We start from the raw sequence: 21,249 nt of genomic DNA, 5'->3' as shown, positions 1-21,249 counted from the left end.
TTGTTATTGTTTTTTCTTTATAACTTTTTCCTAACCATTACTTAAATCCTGCTTAGTCTGGTTTAAAACTCTTTAGTTAAACCAAACAGTATGAAATATTTATAAGTAAAGGACAGAATTACAACAGAATTATCATTAATTTCCATCACTAAACTTCCCACTCTTATTTTCCACCACAATAGTTGAGAGATGTAGAACTTATTTAACTGATTGATTTTGTTGAGTTCCTTAAATTATACAAACACAGATGCATATATTCAATAGATTTTACCACGTCATAACATTGAATAAAAGTATATCATAATGTTTTAATCTTAGCATTATTTATAAAATAGCGAGATTAAAAATCCAAAATAAATTATAAATATTAAAATTTGTAACGCAATTTTCATTAAATAATTATGAAAAACACAGAAATAATAATTACTACTCCATTTTTTAATGAGTGAAATATTTATTATGTTTGTAATTAAGAAAATTAAGTGATAGAGAAAATAATGTCCATGTTTCTAAGCGTGCAAGACGTTTTTATTAATCGAATTTATTTTTGTATCGTAATTTGTATAGAACTCAGTAGAAACATGAAGAGTGAGTAGTCAAATGCATAAAAGCAAAGATTTTCAAAAACATTTTGGTTTGGAAAAATATAACATAACATTGCTTTTACTAAGTTAAATATGCTAATATTATAATGAAAGTTAATGATCATATTATACCAATTCTATTAACGAGATAATTTTAATTATTGGAATGGTTACCTAATAGAGACCTATTGTAATTGTAAGAAATACTCGTACTTTGAGAAAATCAGATAGACTACATCATATGAGATGAAGACAATGAACTATTCTAATGTACACATGATTTTGGATGGTATATGAGATAGAAAACGCAAAGACCCAAACCCTGGACTATTACAGTACCATTATTTTATTTTCATAGTTAACAAAGCTATTTTCACTACTATTCAAAATTCAAACTCGAACAAAAGCTGAAAAGCGTCCTGGTGAATAGAAAAAAAGAGGTTATCGGAGATTCATTAAGGCTTGGCGGGTGACGAGATTGTGAAGGCAGTAAATGCCAGCTGAATTTCATCAGCTGATCAATAAGTCAGCTGATTGTTGCAGCAGATGGCGGGAGTATTTGTGTCGTTTCTAATCTTACATTTCCATTTCACCACACAAAAATATTATATGCCGTTAAAAAATAGTTCTGTAAATAAAGTGCCGCATACAACGATGATAAAATAAAATAGATTGTTAATTTATTTGTTGTGACATTCATACTAATTTGAATGGTATTATTATATTAATATTTAAGTTATTCTACATATAGAAAGATTGGTCGTATTTAATAGTCTAAATATGTTTTTCAATACAATTTCAGATTTTATAGTTCAATTCCAATAATTTATTAGTTATAAATTAACAATTGTTTATAATTGTATAGGATGTACCACGTGGCAAATACCCAAATGACAAAACATTGATTTAATTTCCAAGATACTGAACTTAAATCTGTTAAATCTGGAAAATATTCTTCTAGACGAATATTTACAGCAACATTCTAAAACAACTAGAATTTACTATACTATTTTATTTAAAATAAATTCACAATAATAATTATAAAGAAATCAAATACATTTCTAAACCAATTGATTGCAATTACATTTTGTTTGTGCAATTACAAAATACTCTGTGTTTAAATAAACCAACTCAACTATTTTTGATTTGTATTTTAACAATTTAGTAATGCAGTCATGTTTTACGATTTCATAAAATGTTCCTACATTTGCACTTTCTATCCAAAGAACTTATAACAATTTTGATTTTTTTATAACTAACATTAGTTTCTGCTCCTGTAATAAATTTTAACTGTCAAGTCACATTTTGTTATTAGCTTGAACAGAACCAACAAACTAACCTCTTGATGGTTTCAGGAGAGGACCTAGAAGGACAACCCCCAACACACGTGATATGTCTGGAGTAGGGGGTGGTTCCTGGGTGGTGGGGAAAGGGTTAGATCGATGGTTTATCCACCAACACATTCCAATGTCGTCTCCCACTGCAGTCCTATTTCCCATCCTATTTCTTGCTACTTTTATTCACCTTATTTTCATAAACTGTTTCTCTATAAGATATATTTTTTTATTAAATATAATTAAAAAAATATAAACAAAATGTCCTATAAAAACATGATTTTTTATTTTCATTGTATTATTTTACAATATTAATACATAAGTACAAAAAATGACTATCATCGTTAACATTCAACATGTTTTATATATATATATATATATATATATATATATATATATATATATATATATATATATTTATGGAAAAATTACATAGTACACTACATATATATAGTGTACTATATATAGTGTACTATGTAATTTTTCCATAAATATTAATTGACATATACTGAACGTTTGTGTTCTAAATTAAATAGCCAATTCAGTTTTAGTGAGAAAAACTATTTATTTACCCCAAGAAGTATTTTTAACTTAACAGAATTAAATAAAACTTTGAATGGTAATGTTCTATGATTACCTTTTTGAATTGGTCATAGTCTCATTGTATTAATTTTGTTTTATTTCAATATGATGCATTATTTGTTCTGGCATTCTTGTCTTATAACTATTATAATTTCCTTGCAATTAGCAAAGAAAAATAGTGTGTTTAAGGAGTTATTATTGACACAATGAGTATGTGAGATGCATATAAATTATTTACAAAATTAAGTGATACAAAATTGTCTTTTAATATTTTCTCTTTAAATTTTGAATGATGTTACTTCAGTAAAATGTATGCAAATAAATATATCTAAGGTGATCAAAATATCCTTAACACGTTTGAAATTGAAATTTAATGAACTATTTTTAGGTACTTTATTGAAATAACGCAAAATCAGAAATATAGAGAATTGAAAGTCAAAAGGGACTCTAAGGTATTGAACATCTAACATGAAGGTATTAAAATTCACATCTTAAAAAATGTAGTTTGTTAATATGTTGTAAAAGAAAACCATCCATAGGTTTGAAAACTATTTTATTAGGTACCATTTTAGATTTTAAGGGGATTAAATTTACACCAGGAACACAGCACAAACCCATTTGCAGATTTGCATAACCTCCTTGGGAATCGAAACTCATGACTTCTAGAGAGCTAAATACCCTGCGTGTAATCTCGTCAATACATTATTTAAAGCGTGCAAATGTAAGTTATTAAACTAAGTAATGTTTATTAAAATATTTTAATGCTGTAAAAAAAAGGCAAGCTATTGATAGTATATACAAATAACAAATATAGATGGTGTTAATAAACTCTGCAAAAATATTTTTGAAATTAGAAGTTTGTGGTAAGACAAACAATAACGGAAATATGCAAAATGTCAAGTCTATAGGTCAATTCGTTTTTGAAATATCGTGGGGACACAGATGGAAATGAAATTTTGGGAATGAATTCGCTGAACCAATGATTTAGAAAGGATCATTAATTGTAGGAATCAGAAAAATATCAGAAAAGAGTGCGATTCTGAGGACGGATGGAAGGTCGAGAAGGAGTAGGTCTAAATACGAAAAATAACCGAATGAAAAAAGAGGACATAAGGAAACCATCGGATAAGAAAATAACCATCGGGTAACTTGATCGCAGTAGGTCTACCCATTTGGTTGTTATAGATCAATACAATAGAATTACATGGTACTTGTAAAGAAAATCAACTATTGAAAAGTGACATTTCTTTGCAAGCAAGATTTCAAATTAAAGTCATAGTATACTTGGGCTTATGCAGACAGGTTTCGGGGAAAAAAAGTTTGTTGGTATAACTGAACTTCGTTATCAACACCAAAACTGACTTTAACTAACCACAAACTACCACCCTTCCACCCTCAACCACACCCCGCAACTTCCTCACGACGGTAATTACGGCAGTTGGCCTAGGGTCAGCATCGGGTATTCTTGGTATTTTTATGATATATTTGTTTCAAATTCAAAATCTTCTTGTTTAATTGTTTTTTTTTTTGGATTTCATCTTAAGTATATTTTACTTTATCATCATAAGAGAGAAGTTTTGAACTTATCTTCTATAATACAATTGTGCGGCTTCCCCTCACATACAATTCTATCAATAAACTGCTCATTTAAGCCTACATTCTGAGCTATCCAGTATTTAATATGAATAATACTGATTTAACTAACATCTATAATATCTCAAAGATGTTTTGCTACTAGTTGTTTGTAACCTATATAAATTTTAAAAATTCATCAGTTGAGTGAGAGTGGTTCGACCGATTTAGCATCTTATTTTAAAATTTTTGTTATACGAGTATTCCCTCGTTATTCAACTAACGTTTTAAGGTAAGACGAATAATTGAGAAAGTGCCCTAGAATATTAAAGACCTTAACATACAACATGTTGTTTAAAGAAGCAAAACATCATTTTTTCCATAGAAGTTTTATATGAACTTAAGACTAAAACTTACTATTCAAACAATGGATATACATAGTCGTTATTTGTGTTGTTTAGAATCAGTGTACAATTCTTACAAGTGTTTTGTAAAAGTTTAGAGTTATTTTAATTGAAATGTGCAATGAAAATGTTTACTTTTGTTATACTCGTATCTATATAATTTATTTAAAATTCTGACAGTTTAATTGTGGCTTCATTCGTGAAAAGAAAAACATAATTCCCTGTATATCACATTCTTGGCACATCACATTTTGAGCATCATAATGCACTCATTCTTATAACGGTAATGTTACTATAATGAATTGTAATGAGCCAAAAATGTTTTCAATCATTCTTACACATTAGACATGAGTGCAGAAATTTGAATAATCGTTTCGTATAAACTTGCGCATGTTACATTGAGGTACGAATGAAGTGGAATTCAATTTAAGTTTCATCAGTTATTGTTTGAATTTGGAACAAAAGTTTACCAATTTTATGTTTTTTCGGTATTAAATGTTCAGTAAAATGGAATTGGTTTAGTTATACATATTTAAATACGTACATCTCGACTCAATTTGTTAACTAGTAATTTCATTACTCTAAACGAATGTGCAACATAATTGTTCACTTCTCTAAAGAATTGCTTTATACTGTTCTTTTTTCGGTTTTGGATGTAATCATGCTTGTTATTGTGTACATAATATTCATAACATGAAACATTTTGTGAGAATTTAATCCTAGGAGCTCTACAGAAGAGGCATAACCCAGTGATTTGGTATCTCCCAAACGCTCTTGACTTCTATCTGTAAACTATATAGTTGTCATCTCCAGAAGGAGTCTAAATCAGGGAGTACTAGAATCAAGATTCATATAAAACCTGCAATTCTACCAACTCCTTCGATAAACACGGGGAATAAACCTTGGTTGGCGAACAAATTTGAGATTGGGAAGTTAATTTCAACAGCCAAGGCAAGAATCCACACGGATCACATAAACAAAATATGGAATTCCCTTGGTTGCTATTTGTCACTGGAATACATTCACATGTTTTAATATCTTTTGGATACATCGTCGGCTTTACAACATAACCGTAAAATAATTCAACTGATCATTATTTTAGCAGGAAAATTGGCAGTAAAGATTTTCATAGGACATGTTATCTTAAATGTTGGCTTTCGTTAAAAATTATAACATGCCATATCTCTCAGTCAGTTAAAAATCTTTGGGCCAACGTAGGAAAACTGATGCCTGGCAATTTCTTTAAAATAACTTGGTACATCGAGAAATGTTAATTGAGCAGCTCTTGTTTCTCTGTACGTCCTTTTAATTCCATACGCCGACGACCAAATGCCGTTAACAAAGCATGCCTCTGACCTTTTACTACAGGCTGCAACATCGTGCTAAAGGTACCAACAGTGAGTGTGAACTTAGTTGTCGAGCATCAGTATCGTAGGAAATATGTTGAACCGTCTGTGGAGCAAACCTCACAAGATCCACTAAGGCTTAATAACATCTCCTTAATGGATTGAGTCAGCAGGTGTATACTGATGCAAACTTGGACTTGATATCGATAAGCAAGTTAGTACACAGAGGGTGACGACTACGCAAAGAAGTTACAATGTTCAAAGACTTCTCAACTGACCAGTCAACGGCCTCCCAAACCTGCAAGGATTCGTTTTAACCAGAGCAAATGTCTTTCTTAAAATCGAAATGCACCTCCTTTCTTGTCTTTGTAACTTTGTGTTTCTGTTCTAATAAGGCACTGGTCGACGATGTTGGTCATTGGTCGATTGGTCAAACAGAATACTGTGAAGTTTTGCCATATTACAAAGCATAAGATATAAAGTGCTCCTGATCACTAGTATCTATGTGATTTGTTCTTATACCGAGCAACCTCTAGGTCGCCGAAAACTCTATGGTCGTATCAGGAATTCCATTCAGTTCCCAAAGTCTTTCAAATCCGGAAGAGTTAAATAGGAGTCAAAATTGAATATTTATTTATTTTATTAACACTGGACGCATACAACGATTTCATAATGTTAATGTACTGAATTTTTGTTACACAAACAGCTAAGTAGAATTATGTGCCATCAAACGCAGTGCTTTAGGTGTAATAATATAGGCAGTCACGTTTTAGTATGTTTAGTTAGATGTATTTACAAGTAATGCATAAAAAATACTAACATTCGGTAGGAAAAGTGTGCATAGTGACATTCAAATTATGTATTATTACTCTGATATACGGAAAATTACTTAGCACAATCGAGATAAGAGATAAAGTAGAATGTGTAATCTAATCAATTTTACTATCTCTCAAAGATCTCATCCACATTTAACGTACCTTTAATATACAGTATATTATTCAAAATAGAAGACTATGAAATACCTTTCATCTTTAACGGCTATAAAGGTTTTGATTGATTCCAGACTACCTTTCCTAAGATATGTTACAGATTATAATCGTAAATTATAGAAATTTGATACAGATCAACAGTTAACAGGTCAACGGAATATTGACAGGCACTTGTTTGTTTCTACAGAAAAACGTGCAATGTTGAATGAATAAGTGAGAAAGGAAACAGATATTTAGACGGATGAAAAGTGTGATAACTTTGGCGTGGTCATTCACGCTGTCAGAAGGAAATAACCTCAGCTCAGTGGGAGTTCAAGAGCACGGAACGAGGGAATGGAAAGTTTTGTCCAGTTTACAAAAGCTCGAATATAAAAGAACAATTTAATCCTCTTCCATCCAAACCCCTTCCCCAACCGTTCCAACTCTGAACAAAGTAATCAAGCCAACAGGTTATGTCGAATTTACGCAGAAGGTTTTATTTTATTTCAGGAGCAGTATTGTTCAGTAAAACTTTCTCATTACTTGTTGAAATTGTGTAAATCTCTATCAGAAGCAACGTCAAATAAAATTACTACTAAACAGCTCTGAGGATTTTCACATTTAAACGGAACATTACATTTCCCCCAACTTTCAGGAGGGAAATAATATGTCGAGTTTTTTATTTCGTTCATCACAATACATAGAAATATTTATTATTTATTTCAGAAGATAATAATCATAGAAATGTTAGAACACAGAATGATCTCTAGAATGCTATTCACAACGTCATCCGGTTGCCATGTCTGGGAATTAACACAGGTAGGACATAGCGCTTCATTCAAGAATTCTGTCGAGTGCCCTAATAACAATTTCAGTGAAACGTTTTGTTTTTATTGTCTTGGGTAATAATTCAATAACCAATTGGTTGTTTTATCTTAACCCGATGTTGTGATACTTTTAAGAACCAAAAAGTGCCTCACCATCTGGCGATTTGACAAATGCCAACTCAGAAAGGCCATAATCTTCTATTTGACATTATTGATCAATAGTCTGTAAAAGTTTTACTGTACGATATAATTTATGTGTCCTTTCCCACAAACGTTAAACTTGAAATATACAGTAAAAATAAATAAATAATATTTAAGAAATGCAATTCGTGAATATTTTAGTTACTCTATTTATAGATTCAAATACAGAAGTATTTAACATCCCGCCAGAAAGTTGTTGGGTAATCCTCCTTAGTCTCTTTCTGATTTCAAAGGATTAAAATATGGCTTATATCTGAATAAAGCAAGCCTCTCATCTAAAGAGAAAAATAATTTTATGCGTAATTATAAACAATAACAATCCTTACAAGTGCTGTGAATAGTCAGTACTATTGGTAGAAGTGGAAATAACTTATATATATATATATATATATATATACAAATACATGTTATTTATTTTAGCCTATTTCAAGTAACCTTAAAACATTGTTTTACATAAAATCATAAAACATTAATATTACACTACAACAAAAAAATTGAAAAGTAAGTCGACATACCTGAGGCAGTATAGATGACTTCGCTTTCACAAGACGTGTCAATGTTTTGTTATCTTTGATATATCAATAATCCGTGGTTCAACACAATACTATGGCTACCTGTTGGTGGTAAACAAATTGATTAGTAATCTAAATTGGTTAGGGATATTATACTAGCAACATGCAACTTTCTTCTAATATTTATTTATAATATTTATATTAATTATACACCTAACCAATGGTAAACCACGTTTAAAAATGTAAAAAATGAGTATAATAATAATAAATAAATTTAATTATACTAATTCTATTTATTATATGAATTGTATTAATTACACTTAAAATTAATAAAATAAAGTGTAATAAATATCTTTATTTATTAATTGTTTAAATTTATTTCAAAATATTTGACATTTTAATTATAAATCTATCGTAATAAATAATGATCTAATTAACCTTAATCTAACTTAATGTGACCCTCACTTATTCTAACCTGACATACCCTTAATAATCTTAACTAACCTAATATAATACACCTTAGTTTTTTCGATGTTTTATTTGTTATTTTGAAAATACTTTTTTCGTACTTTATCGTTTACATATTCAAACAGTATAAACTTTCTAACAAGAAGTAAAATCGTTTAGATGTGTATTAATCATATCTTTAAAATAAGATTTACCATGATTCTATGACGAAATGTAAATTTTTTTAAATTATAGCACTGTTGTTATGGGACTCAAATCAAGATGGCTGCCAACACACCCGTCTTAAACCATAGAAAGGTGTACTTCAGTTGCAACGTTTCTGCCGAACTAAATAATTTTATTTTCGGATCCATGAACCATCATATTTATAATTAAATTGTATCCTAAAACTTAAAAAATAGTTCCAAATAAATATTTAGATAATGCATATGTGCTATACCTCAGTCATTTCGCTGAAACAATCTCTTGGTAAAATGATCTTAGTTTGAAGTTAATACTATCGGCGTTTAAGTATATAACTCATACTATATACTTATCGGGCATTTTCACACTACACAGCACGTTAACAGCACAGCACGGGGACAATATAATGTTATGAGCACAGCGCGTTCACACCTGTGCTGTGCTGGCGACGTGCTGGACCTGGACGTGCTGTCGAGCTGCAGTCCCCCGACGTGACTGTTGCCGTGCAGTTACAGTTACTCTCTGTTAACACTATAAAGTGCTTAGTAATATGCTTCGTGTAAATACGATGTAGTTTTCTTATTGAATTTCATCCGTGTCTGTGGGATGAAATGAATAAGGGTAATACATATTAAATAATTTGAAAGAGAAATCGTGGAAAGACATATTTAAATTTCTGGAAAATGGGTACGATGAGCTAATCACTGGAGAAATCAAGACAGTAATGTTGATAAGTGACTTACTTGAAAATTATTCATGGAGAATATGTCACTATTTTTCAGGGGAGTACCAAGGCGATTGAAAACATCCAAATTTCAATTAACCGCATCTGTTAATTATTAAATAAAACAAAAACCACTCAGAAAGTGTAAATTTCTGACAAATTTAACAACAATAGTTGTAGACCTACTCTATGTTCATTCACTTTTTATAAAACAGAAATTGTTATGCATTTTAATATGATCTACTTTTTACTCGTTTCAGTTACAATAGTTCAATAAGGGAGATAACTTCGATTATATTAAAAGATTAACTATAATAGGTAAGCCTTACATTTTTATAATACATTTTATTATACAATTCTCTATTTGAAAACGACAATTTCTTTTGAAAAACCATACGAAAAAATTAAAAAAGTTATTGGGACTTTCAACGTTGGGTAAACCCAAAACTTTCTCCCTGAGCAACACTTTCGTTTTAATGACAATAAATATAATCGGTAAGTAGCTTACCACTCTTTATGCTAACTGTATTAAAACTGCAGCGCCATTACTGTCAGGTGTATAAGCGCCCCCTGCTGTTGCTGTTGCAATGCTGTTGACGTGTCGGTTAGTCTGAAAATGCCCATTGGTTGAATAGGTGACTTGTGATTTAAGCTCACCGCCACTCAGTGTATATTATTTAAGCTTAAACTCACATAATATAGCCTAATCTATCCTAACCCAGGGCATTTACTTTTCCTATTGTGCTCTCTGTAGGAGAATCTTCAACTATCTGCTTTACATAAACGTAACGTCGAATATTGTATTGTAGATCGGCATCTGCCTTTATTGTCGGTAGGTTTATTGAGCAATAAGGTGAAAGTAGGTTATGCGAGCAGAGAATGATGGGTACAGCCTTGATAAACGACCCATTAAAGTGGGTACGGCATGAGAGGACACACGAGAACGTAAGTCTTTACTCGTGTGGGGGAATGACAGGGTCACGCCATACTCGCGATAACCGACACGCAATTACGCAAACAGTGGCGTTACGTACACGCATGACCTTTAGGTTAGTTCTTCAGACACATCACAAAAGTAAATACAAAAAATAAATTTGTTTATTTTTAACAACATGTAGACATAATGTGATTTTAATATAGATTTGTCCTATGTTGCGCAGCGTGTAAAATAAAGATATATCATTACTTGGAATTAAATTTTGAAATGCACTTTTGTAGTTTTTGTGGAAGTAGTATAGAATTTTTGATTGGTTCATTCAAATTGAATAAATCTTCTGTGTTTGCTTCATTTATGTAGTGGGACTCCCAGGGTTTTCAATATCTTGTTGTTTTAATTTTGAATTTAGCTCCAGTTCATCTTACTTTTATTGCAGCGTCTGGTATCTAACGCTGTCTCATACTTGCGAGACCTGGAATCTGGAGTCTTGTTTGTCTGAAGAGATCTAAAGAAAGTTGGCGACGAAGGCTCAGAACAAACCTTCACAATTGTGCACCTGGTTACTGTCAATAAACTCCATGTTTTTAAGTGTAAAGTGTTCAATCATTTACTTCCTAAAAGTAATCATGTTTTTTAACATTATCGCTAACGCTTTATTTGTTTCCCTAGCCGTTTTCCCACAAATAAATAAATAAACTATGAAGTTATAGAACAAATACGGATATTGTGAAAATCTGTATAAAGATGCAGTGTTTATAATGTCTTATGGGCGGATACCATTTGTAGATCCAAACAAATATTTTATGGTAAATTTTAAATACTGGATAACATATTTATACTTTAAAGCAAACTTTTAAATTCGTTTGATATGCTAAACATCCTTGCATATTTTAAACAAAAGACGAACCGAACTCTTTTACGACGATCGTAAAAGACAGCGAACTAAACGACGCCGTATAGCGGGTTATAGTGGAGCTTACTTAACCTTGGGATACATTTTAGTTCTAAATTTTAAGGCTCGGTTAAAGCCTCCAATAACTTTTGCATAATAGGCTTCACATACGAGTAATTCAATTGACGTTAACTAATAACTTTTTAGCGAACTAATAAATTTTATAACGTACGTAAAGAGCTGTGATCTAATTTTAAAGCCCTTTAAACTTATGAAGGAATTTATTTGGAAAATATTGTTTTTTTCATTCATGGTGAGGATAAAATTAGTTGAAGCGTACATTTCTTCAACAACTTTGGATTGTTTGAAAAGTTGACAAAGAAGGATTGATTTTTTTGACAAAATTACGTTACCAGTAAAGAAAGGTGCTATGGATTAAAAGAAACGTATTTATTAGCTGAATTAAGTGGACGTAAAATCTGACCTATCTATGTAAATTGAGGGAAGAAGATTGACGATTGAAGTCTAAAGTTCTAGGGGTTCTACAGACATAGTAGTATGATGTTCACTAAGTCACCAAAGTTGTCTTGCAATCCAATTTAATGCAGGGTGGAGTGATCTATTATGTAAATTAATCAAACTTCTCTTGTTGTAGCACTGACGCCCAATGCAATATCATAGCGTTCGTTAATAATGATAAGTCTGGCTGTTCTGAGGATGACAAAATATCCTCTTCAGTGTTTTGAGTTTATCACTAACGACGGGTGAGTTGAAACTGCAAGATCATCAGACATTTGCCATCGTCATGAGTTCATGAACCGATACATCTGCTTTTCATCTATAAAACATATATCTGAGAGAAATTAAAAAAATAAACGCCTAGCAATACAAAGGTGAATATTTCCGTCTAGAAATTTAAAATACTTAATTGAGTATGACGTAAAACTATAAATATTTAAAGAAAATATTCTCGGTTTTCTTTTTAAATAAATATGACGTTCAGCCTGCATTATTCTAAAAATGTTAACAGATCCCAACCCATATAACAAGTTTTTGTTCCTTGTTTAAAAAAAAACTGTATATTTAAATATGAGTGCACCTGCGTGCGTAGTCACTTTGAGGACCTATTTTTAAATTGTGTCTTCAAATTTGGCACAGTCTACCTTTTTGAGTATCGTTCTGGATATGGGTTTACCGAAATGATGGGAAGTACATTTAGGGTGCGTAAATTTACCGCTTCCCGCTCAATTGAAGGAGAGGCGGTAAATCGTATTTCAAATTTTTGTTTATGAATATGTATACTAAATTGTCCAAAGAGAAAAAAACTATAAACAGTGTATAGGCTCTTTAAAATTGTTATATTGAACTATTGAACTAATAAAATGAAATGTAATAATGATTGTCGTCTTCCGGTTATCTGTTTTTTTATTCGAAACAGAATTAATTGGATTAAATTTAGAAAAGCAGTTCAGGTTCCAGAGTTCATTAAACATGGAAGAAGAACATTTTGTAGAAGAATGACATATCTTAATACAACTATTTTAAATAAACATTCAATCCACGCAGATTTTTTCTTTACAGGACTGATATTTATAAAAACTGAATCCAAACATGTGTGAGTGGTAAACATAGAGTACCGGACGGGAAATATGTCTTTGAAGCTTCGATAGAAACAACTCGTTTTGTTATCTCACTAACGTGTAACAACGCCAGACCACTGGACTCTGTTGACAGACCAAGAGATAAAGTACTCTGTACTTGTCCACAAAAGTACGGTCACGTCACTACGCTGCTCTTTATACTCTCGGAAATGATGCACTCAAAGCAGCAGGCAGCACTCTAAAAGAGTTGTCACGCTCTATCGACTCTTAAAAGATGTAACGGGGTGTGGTGAAATGTTTAATTGGTTCTGAATAACCTCTATTGGTGCTGAGTGAGATGTTATTCAGCAGAAGATGCCTACTTAAAGTTTTATAAAATTTCAAAGATGTTTGAAAGCTTTTTAATCGATCCATTTTCAAATTAGCAATGGTTCAGGTTTACTTTTAATTTATTTCTATTTAAAAATCAAGTCTAAAAATGTTCACTTTCTTCCTGCATTAAGATTTAAATCAGTTGAGTGAGTATTAGAATGAGATGACTTCCTATCATTTAACAGAATTACGAGAGCCCGTGATAAGTCCAATGAGAATTTTAGGACAATTGAGATAGAGCACGAATCTCAATTCTTGTTACCCTTTTAATTTTATTTTAATATGAGTGGTGAAAGCATCGTCGGTAAGGCTATAAATACAATTTTGGATATTGGCAATGACTTAAGTATTATAAGAATTGAATTGGACAATATATAAGAAGCGGGTGGATACAACGTGATTCCGAATGAGGCTGTAAATAATTCATCAGATTCTTGATAACTGAAATGTACATGAACAAACTAAAAATCATGATTTAGAGATTTACAGATTTATATGCTGAAGTGAAAAGGAATGTCTAAGAGTGTCATTGAGGAAATTTCTGCAACCATGACGTGAAGCCCGTGATAAAATACTTTCATCGAGAACGTCTATGCTTTCGAGTACAATGCACGAGTAATTTTCAGCGATAGCGTGGACAATTTGTACTAAGTATACAAAGGAACACTAATTTAGTAGGAACAGAGTACGAAGACTCTGAGACACGTCACAGATGTTGTGGTCAAGATGGGGGTTCAAGTTGGTGTAATCATTGTAAACGTTAAGATGAAAAAAAAGAAACTTTCAATAAATGCAAGGAGGGACTAGAATTGAAAAGGCACCTGACTATAAGTTATTATAATAGTAATATTCTGTCGGATGTGCAGATAATAGAAAAAAGATATGAAGAAGTGATAGAAGAGGAGGATAAGGGTAGATATAATCCACAACGAAAGGAGAGAGGAAGAGTAGTAAGGGCAAATAGAAGAAAGAAAAATTAATAATTCATTAAAGAAAGAGGACTGGCGTGTGGATTGGATATAAACATGTCTCAACGAAATTGTGTAATTTGAGGACATGTTAATTTGTAATAGGTAGATTTCATACGAATCTGCCTCTTGAAGTCACCTTTACGGAAGTTTCTGAAAAAGACGTCTTAAATAGCCCTTTATACAACAAATTTATTACAGTTTTCAAGATGGCAAACGCCTTGCATTTATGCACAAATGTTGTCTTAAGTAGTACTCAGTATATACCAAAAGAAAACATCTTTGATGCTTTTACTGATTTAAAAACATTTATTCTTATACATTTTTCGATATCTCTCACCTTACGGTTTTTATATGGTGGCCATTCAAAGTTTAAAATAATGTATTGTTATATTTCAGCTGTAAAAGAATGTAGAGCAAATAAGAAATGATTTTGTAATGTTTTGATCATTTAGAAAGATTGTTTTTGTTTTATCAAAGCTTTTGATGCCTTGAAGGTTAAGGTTGCGGTTATAATGTTTTGAAAAGTATAGAGTAATATGGTCAGTTGAGGCAGATTGGTGATGTTTTACCACTCAACTTTAACACATCACTATAACAATGACAACACATCGACATATCAACCATCACTATGACATACAAGTAACACGATTATTAGGCTACTTCATAATGAATTCGAACAGATCTGGCGTAACGATTTAATATTGCCAAGTGTAATTTAATTTTACTACTGCGAAAATTTGCATAGAAAGGTTTGTCGCTTATTTCACAATATCAACTATTTAATTTTTTAAATTATGGTCTCTCACATTGGTTTTAATGGATGAGCATTAGCGAAGGCAACTACTAGTCAAGGTGGAAATATCTCATTTCTGTCTTTCCTTCTACCTGTATGTATAATAGCATGATATCTGACCTGACCTGTAGTCTTGAGCAACATTGAGTTCGATGATGGTGCGAGTTTTATGGAATTTGGTGGAAATTTTTACATTGGTCTTGTAGGTAACTATAATGGCAACGATAAAATTGAAGAATAAATGCATTTATGAAGAAACCGAGTATAAACATACGGCATTTTAACACAAGACAGTGGCACACGTAGCCATAGACTTGATATGTTATATACGACCTCAGCGTATCTTGTCATGAGAGGGCAGATGTGGTGTGGCGTACTCTTACCTTGTTTGTATTGTAACTCTGCACAGAGTAAATATAAATAATTAGTAAGAGCGCTCAGTAATAATAATGTGCAGAAGGATGCTAACTATCCTATTTATTCAGACTATAAAGTACCAAAGGATACAATACTTTGAATATATAATAACCAGTATGTGCTTATAATTATTTAGGTATCAGTAGGTACCTAATACGATAGTATGTTAACAAATCAGCCATTAAAAAGTCTTCATAGTCAAAGTCAAAATCAAACCATTTATTGCCATAGACAATGTAACAATTATTATATGGCAAAAGACACACCAGATAAATCTATAATTTTCGTTCACAATACTATATTAAGAAAATGAGTCTTTCGATTAATGCATACTAATCATTTGCCAATTCTCTCCACCGCCAATGTCAATGCCAGTCTTCTAGAATAGAGGTGTCCCAACCATAATCTAAAACCTCGTTGACGGCATAAAATGCCTTAGACGCTAAAGAGCGTTTCAGATTAGTTTTTAACGCATTGGGTGTTTGTTAAATAGAATCAGATATTTGTTGATGAAAAGGACCGCTTGATAAACTGGTATCCCATGGCATTCGAGGTGTTCCCCTGTCGTGGATTTGATCATTTCTAAGCCATACAACACAGATTATCCTAATTGCAAATCACATTTCAAGTACAATGGATTTGAGCTATGGAGTTCCTCATGTCTTCATCCTCAGTCCAATTATTTTTCTAGTTTATGTAAACGAAACAAGTCATCACTTCTATACGGGAATCTCGTATAGTAGGCTACGCCGACCATACGCCTCTCTGTTCAATGACATCTAAATTTTGGAACAGCAGGTTTTTATTGACCTCAAAAACTGTGCCCCATCCCTTTTGTTGTATTTTGGTAGTTCAACACTTTGATAGTAACGTATTTATACGAATTAAAATCCAGTATATACTGTTACGGTATATTGAATCGAAATTTACGATTATAGCCACTCTTAGAGTGCATTCTTCTTCCTAATGTACTGGAAGAGATTTAGTTTGCTTTTATACCCATAGGAACCTTGTATAAAGATATTTTTAAGCGCCAAACTTGTATCTCACAATTGTTTCAAACTATTTAAGCTTAATGCAAAAGTATAGCTTTTTAGTGATTCTGAGAAATGGTAGTAACATACTTGAAAAACAACTAATATATTAATGGTTATTTTTAAATATTTATCTAAGAGTAATTGTAAGATTAAATATAAAATCGTGACGATTTAGGCAATGACAAAACGACATTTGTTAAGGAGACGAACGACATAAACGGTAAACAATAAAGCAAACGGACTACGGTCAGATAATTTCATTAATCCGTCACTGAAAGGGAACTCGTGACGTTTACAGGTTGACGCTGCGTGAGTGAGAGTAGTTACGACGTCAGCCGCAAACAGTGCTGCGTGCGGTCTAGTAACGAGTCCAGCCGTTAGGAACGCTACTGTCTACTTTACTACCAAAGCTTCGGCACGTTTACTGATATGCACATTTTATGGGCACATGACTTAGTTACATTTATTCCAGCAGTGGTGGGTACTTTTATATTGTGAAAGAAATTATTCGAATTAATCTTTTTAATATGTTCAAGTATGTCTTTCTTCCACGTGTAATGGTTGTCATTTAGAAGTTTTATGACCTGGAAGATGGATACACCATATTCTATTAAAAGTTATAACAAATACATTTTACATAAAAGAGTTTTGGAAAATGTATAATTGTCTGGTAGTAGTACTTACATGCTGTCATGGTTATCATCATTTCTAGTCAAAAATTTCAGTTTCGCCCAGAAATTTACTGAATGAATACAATTGTCACATCAAGGTCAAGTATTCGAGAATTTTAGTTGTGATGGTAATTTTTAGACGACGTGGTTAAATAAGAAAACCTTGATGATACTTTTAACATAACATTTATCATTTCTATTTTTGTTTGTAGTTATAAACACGTTATATACACAATTAAAAAGTACGAGGTACTAATTTATATATATATATATATATATATATATATATATATATATATATATATATTTTATGTCGCACTGTCAAAATGAAAAAATGTATATAATTCATATTGTTAGGATTTGGAATTACCGCACTCTTTTAATTACATTCCGAAAATAGATTGCACAAATTGGTCACAATCATATTCTAAAACTTATTATATCCTAAAATTTCTAGTATTGTATTATCTAGTTAAGTAAGACATAATTTATTTTAGTAGTATATTTATTTTTGTGTCACTCTAAGCTATTAAGTCTAATATCTTTAGTAGGGTAATAAGGTTTTGGGTCCAGTTTTTAACTTTCACTGTCGGATTTCCAATTTTAAACTTAGATTTCTAATCTAAATTTTGAGTAAATACATCGTTTGGTTAATAAAAGAAAGTAAACGATGTTCTTCAAACTTTTACTGTTAAACGAAGCTTGGAGTAATATGTATCAGATTGTAAATAAATTAAAATTGGAAAACGCATTTATTTGCACAATATTGACATATTTAATGGTCTGGCTGGTGGCGTACATGAGCACTGAAAGACTAGGGGTGGCGGGACGGAGGGGGGTTGTGGGAGAGAGGGAGGTAAAGAGAGACTTACAGCTGCTACCACCGCACCGTCTACTTGCCCTGCTAAATAAAATATTCATACTTTGAATATTTCCGCAGAAAATAAATTAAATAATTCTAATAAAGGCTTATCCTTTACATGCAGCTTTGATATAACGATTGTTTAAATTATATAATTGTAATAGACATTATTAAAAAATGAATAAAACGCCAGAAGTGAACTATTTAAGTAATTGTTATGGTTAGTCGATAATTGCTCACCTGAAGTAACCCTTCCAAAAAAGCAAATAAATATCACTAAGATCGGAAAAAGAAAATAAACAGAACATAAAAATAATAAGCAGATGATTTTGATTTTACCAATGCGTTCTAAATGTCTTAAACCCATATTGTTAAACATTGAAATACTGTGTTGCAAAATTCACTAACGTAATTAAAGCAAGTAGTCCTGAGGCTAAGCTATTCACGATCACAGTCAAATCCAATGCGCCCTACTTAAATCACCAATATAAACAAGTGTATTGTTGTATAACGTTTGGTTTAAAGTTAAATATCAATATATTAAATTTTAAATAACTGGGTATCGGAATAGTAAACGTTATAAGTTTTATTTCGAGTTTCTTGATTAAGGTAGAAATATAATTTTAAAAATCGCTATAAAAATATGCGATTCAATAAAAAAACTCAAATTTTGGAACATATACTCCTTAAACTCGGGTTTGAGTGATTATCAAACTCGTACAATACTATTTTGAATCATAATTGTATGTCCAAATAAGCTACAAAATGTGTATATATTTGAAATAAACTGGTAAAAAACTGAAATGAAGATATAGTGTAAATAACTTCCATGTACTGTTTGCAGACTTTACCTCCAAAATTTTCTTCTGCGAACTGCAGACTGAGAGAAAGTACATGAATTATTACATGCGGCTAAAGTAGGCCATGTTTATTTGCAGGTTGACATTTAGTATGTGAATATCAACTCTAGGTAGAGTTATTCGTATCTGAATATTGAGACTGAGGCAATACAATATTTATTCAGCCTTGACTTTAACCTTTTTCTATCCAAGAGGGGTTTACGAAATGTTTCCAGAGTATCTACTCATGGTTTTAGGAACACCCAGGCTGGATACGAGTACGTAGTTACCAAGATTGTTTTGTACACTCAAATCAATACTAAGCGATAGTGACATAGATCGAGATTTTACGATTTAATGGATTATTTTGTAATTTGCGATTTTATTAACCTCCATGATAATCTCTCATCATCGTGTTGAAAGCTTTGTTGTAGCTTGATTTTAATTTAGTTAACGAATTGATTCCATCAGGATTTATTCTGTATTACTTCTGGACCACAGTCAAAGAATTTTTAATAATATATTAAAAGTTACGAAATATCAATAACTATTCGAACAGCCACCATTTTATTTTGACTTATATATTTCTAATTTAAGAACGGCTTGTTGGAATAAGTTGTAATTTGGTATATATATCCATAACATAAAGTCGTAATTAAAGGAAAATAAAAGAATATATCTCACAAGTTTTATTATGAGAACGCCAGCTTCTTAAATAATTTAGGCATATCTTCAAGAAACACATGATAAAAAGTAAGATATTACACTTTAGCTAGACAATTTAATTACAAATCGAACAATATCACGAAATTGGTTCATAAACAAGGAACATAATTCTTTTTCATAAAGCCGAGTACCAACAATACCATCTGTCATTATATAAACATAAGCTGTTTTGATTTAAATGCTCTAATCAGCTAACTGTAAATTTATATTGTCGGGATTATGATCACAATATCATTACCTCTTGTAGGATTTAGGTTTCTTTTAATTAAAACTAATAAATTTCAAATTTGTATAATCTATTAAAGTAACTATTTTGCTTAAATAGAATTGCTAAAAAATTAAACTTAAGTTTTATTAATTAAAAAAGTACAAAGGATATTAGGTGTTAAGGATTAACTCTAGTAACATATACTAGGTTTACTAGATCATTAGTTCCCAGGAGTTTGTGTAAAAAACATAATAAAATAGAAAAAGTGTTTAAAGTACAAAAAATTGTATTTAAATAGGAAGAATTAATTTTACATACGTTATTATGTTGAAACAGAGTACAAAGAATTCATATTTAAGTTAAAGAACAATTTTTACTTCTGAAAAATGTTAGTCCATTATGGAAGAAGCTGTATTCAATATTCACACCGCAGCCAGTTAGAGTATTGGACATGATGAACCTAACGTTTTAATTCCTTCATTGCGTGTCTAAACTGTTTATGAAACAGCGCACACCACCTTTTGTTATAACTCAAATAGGGGTTTAATAAGCTAAGTAAAATTGTACTAAATACCCACACAAATATGAATATTTGATAGGATTATTTAAAATTTAATAAACTGTAAAAACCATTAACTAACTTGAACATTATACACACACAAAAAATATTTCATGATGAAACGTGTTTCAATATAAAGTTACCTTAATTAAATTAAAAAATATAAAACGATTAAATGAGTGTGGTTACGATGTATGAATTTACTCTAAGGGAGAAACTTAGTATAATGTTTGGATGTTGATTAGTTTTGGAATATTTGTAAACTTTTCTATTTTGGGGCAATTATGATGCAAAATACTATTCATTTTAGAAAAACTTCACAACACTCTATGTTAAAAAACTTCACATCTTTACTGTGTTAAACTGCTTTGCATTGACATACAATACTTCAAAAAAGAGATAAGACAAAGCCCAGTTACCAGCATCACCGACTTTCACAAACATCAACTAGCTTCACTGACATTGACAATCAATAGCTCGTGGTTGGCGTGACTCAGGTACCTTCACGACGCAATAGCTTGGTGGTTCCATCACCAGGCTGCTCAATAATAGCTATCAATACTGTCTGTCTGTCTGATGTTGTGGTAATAACATTCCAAAACACTCAATCTGTACTGTGAGTACCTACTAGGTACTCTTTTCCATACAGCAGGTATAGA

General features: G+C 31.3%; 2 protein-coding genes across 2 annotated transcripts in view; both read right to left on the bottom strand.

The window, feature by feature from the left end:
- LOC124354378 overlaps positions 1 to 21,249 on the bottom strand; it is a 221,149-nt gene that overhangs the window by 62,402 nt on the left and 137,498 nt on the right. The window lies entirely within an intron of this gene.
- Positions 1 to 21,249, bottom strand: part of LOC124354377 — an 84,014-nt gene that overhangs the window by 8,309 nt on the left and 54,456 nt on the right. The window contains exon 2 of the mRNA XM_046804781.1: positions 8,334 to 8,432. The gene's annotated coding sequence lies outside the window, so the exon portion shown is untranslated. The remainder of the gene's footprint in view (positions 1 to 8,333; positions 8,433 to 21,249) is intronic.

This window comes from Homalodisca vitripennis, chromosome 2 (genome assembly GCF_021130785.1).
Source record: "Homalodisca vitripennis isolate AUS2020 chromosome 2, UT_GWSS_2.1, whole genome shotgun sequence".
Taxonomy (NCBI): domain Eukaryota; kingdom Metazoa; phylum Arthropoda; class Insecta; order Hemiptera; family Cicadellidae; genus Homalodisca; species Homalodisca vitripennis.
This window is presented reverse-complemented; position numbering and strand designations above follow the sequence as displayed.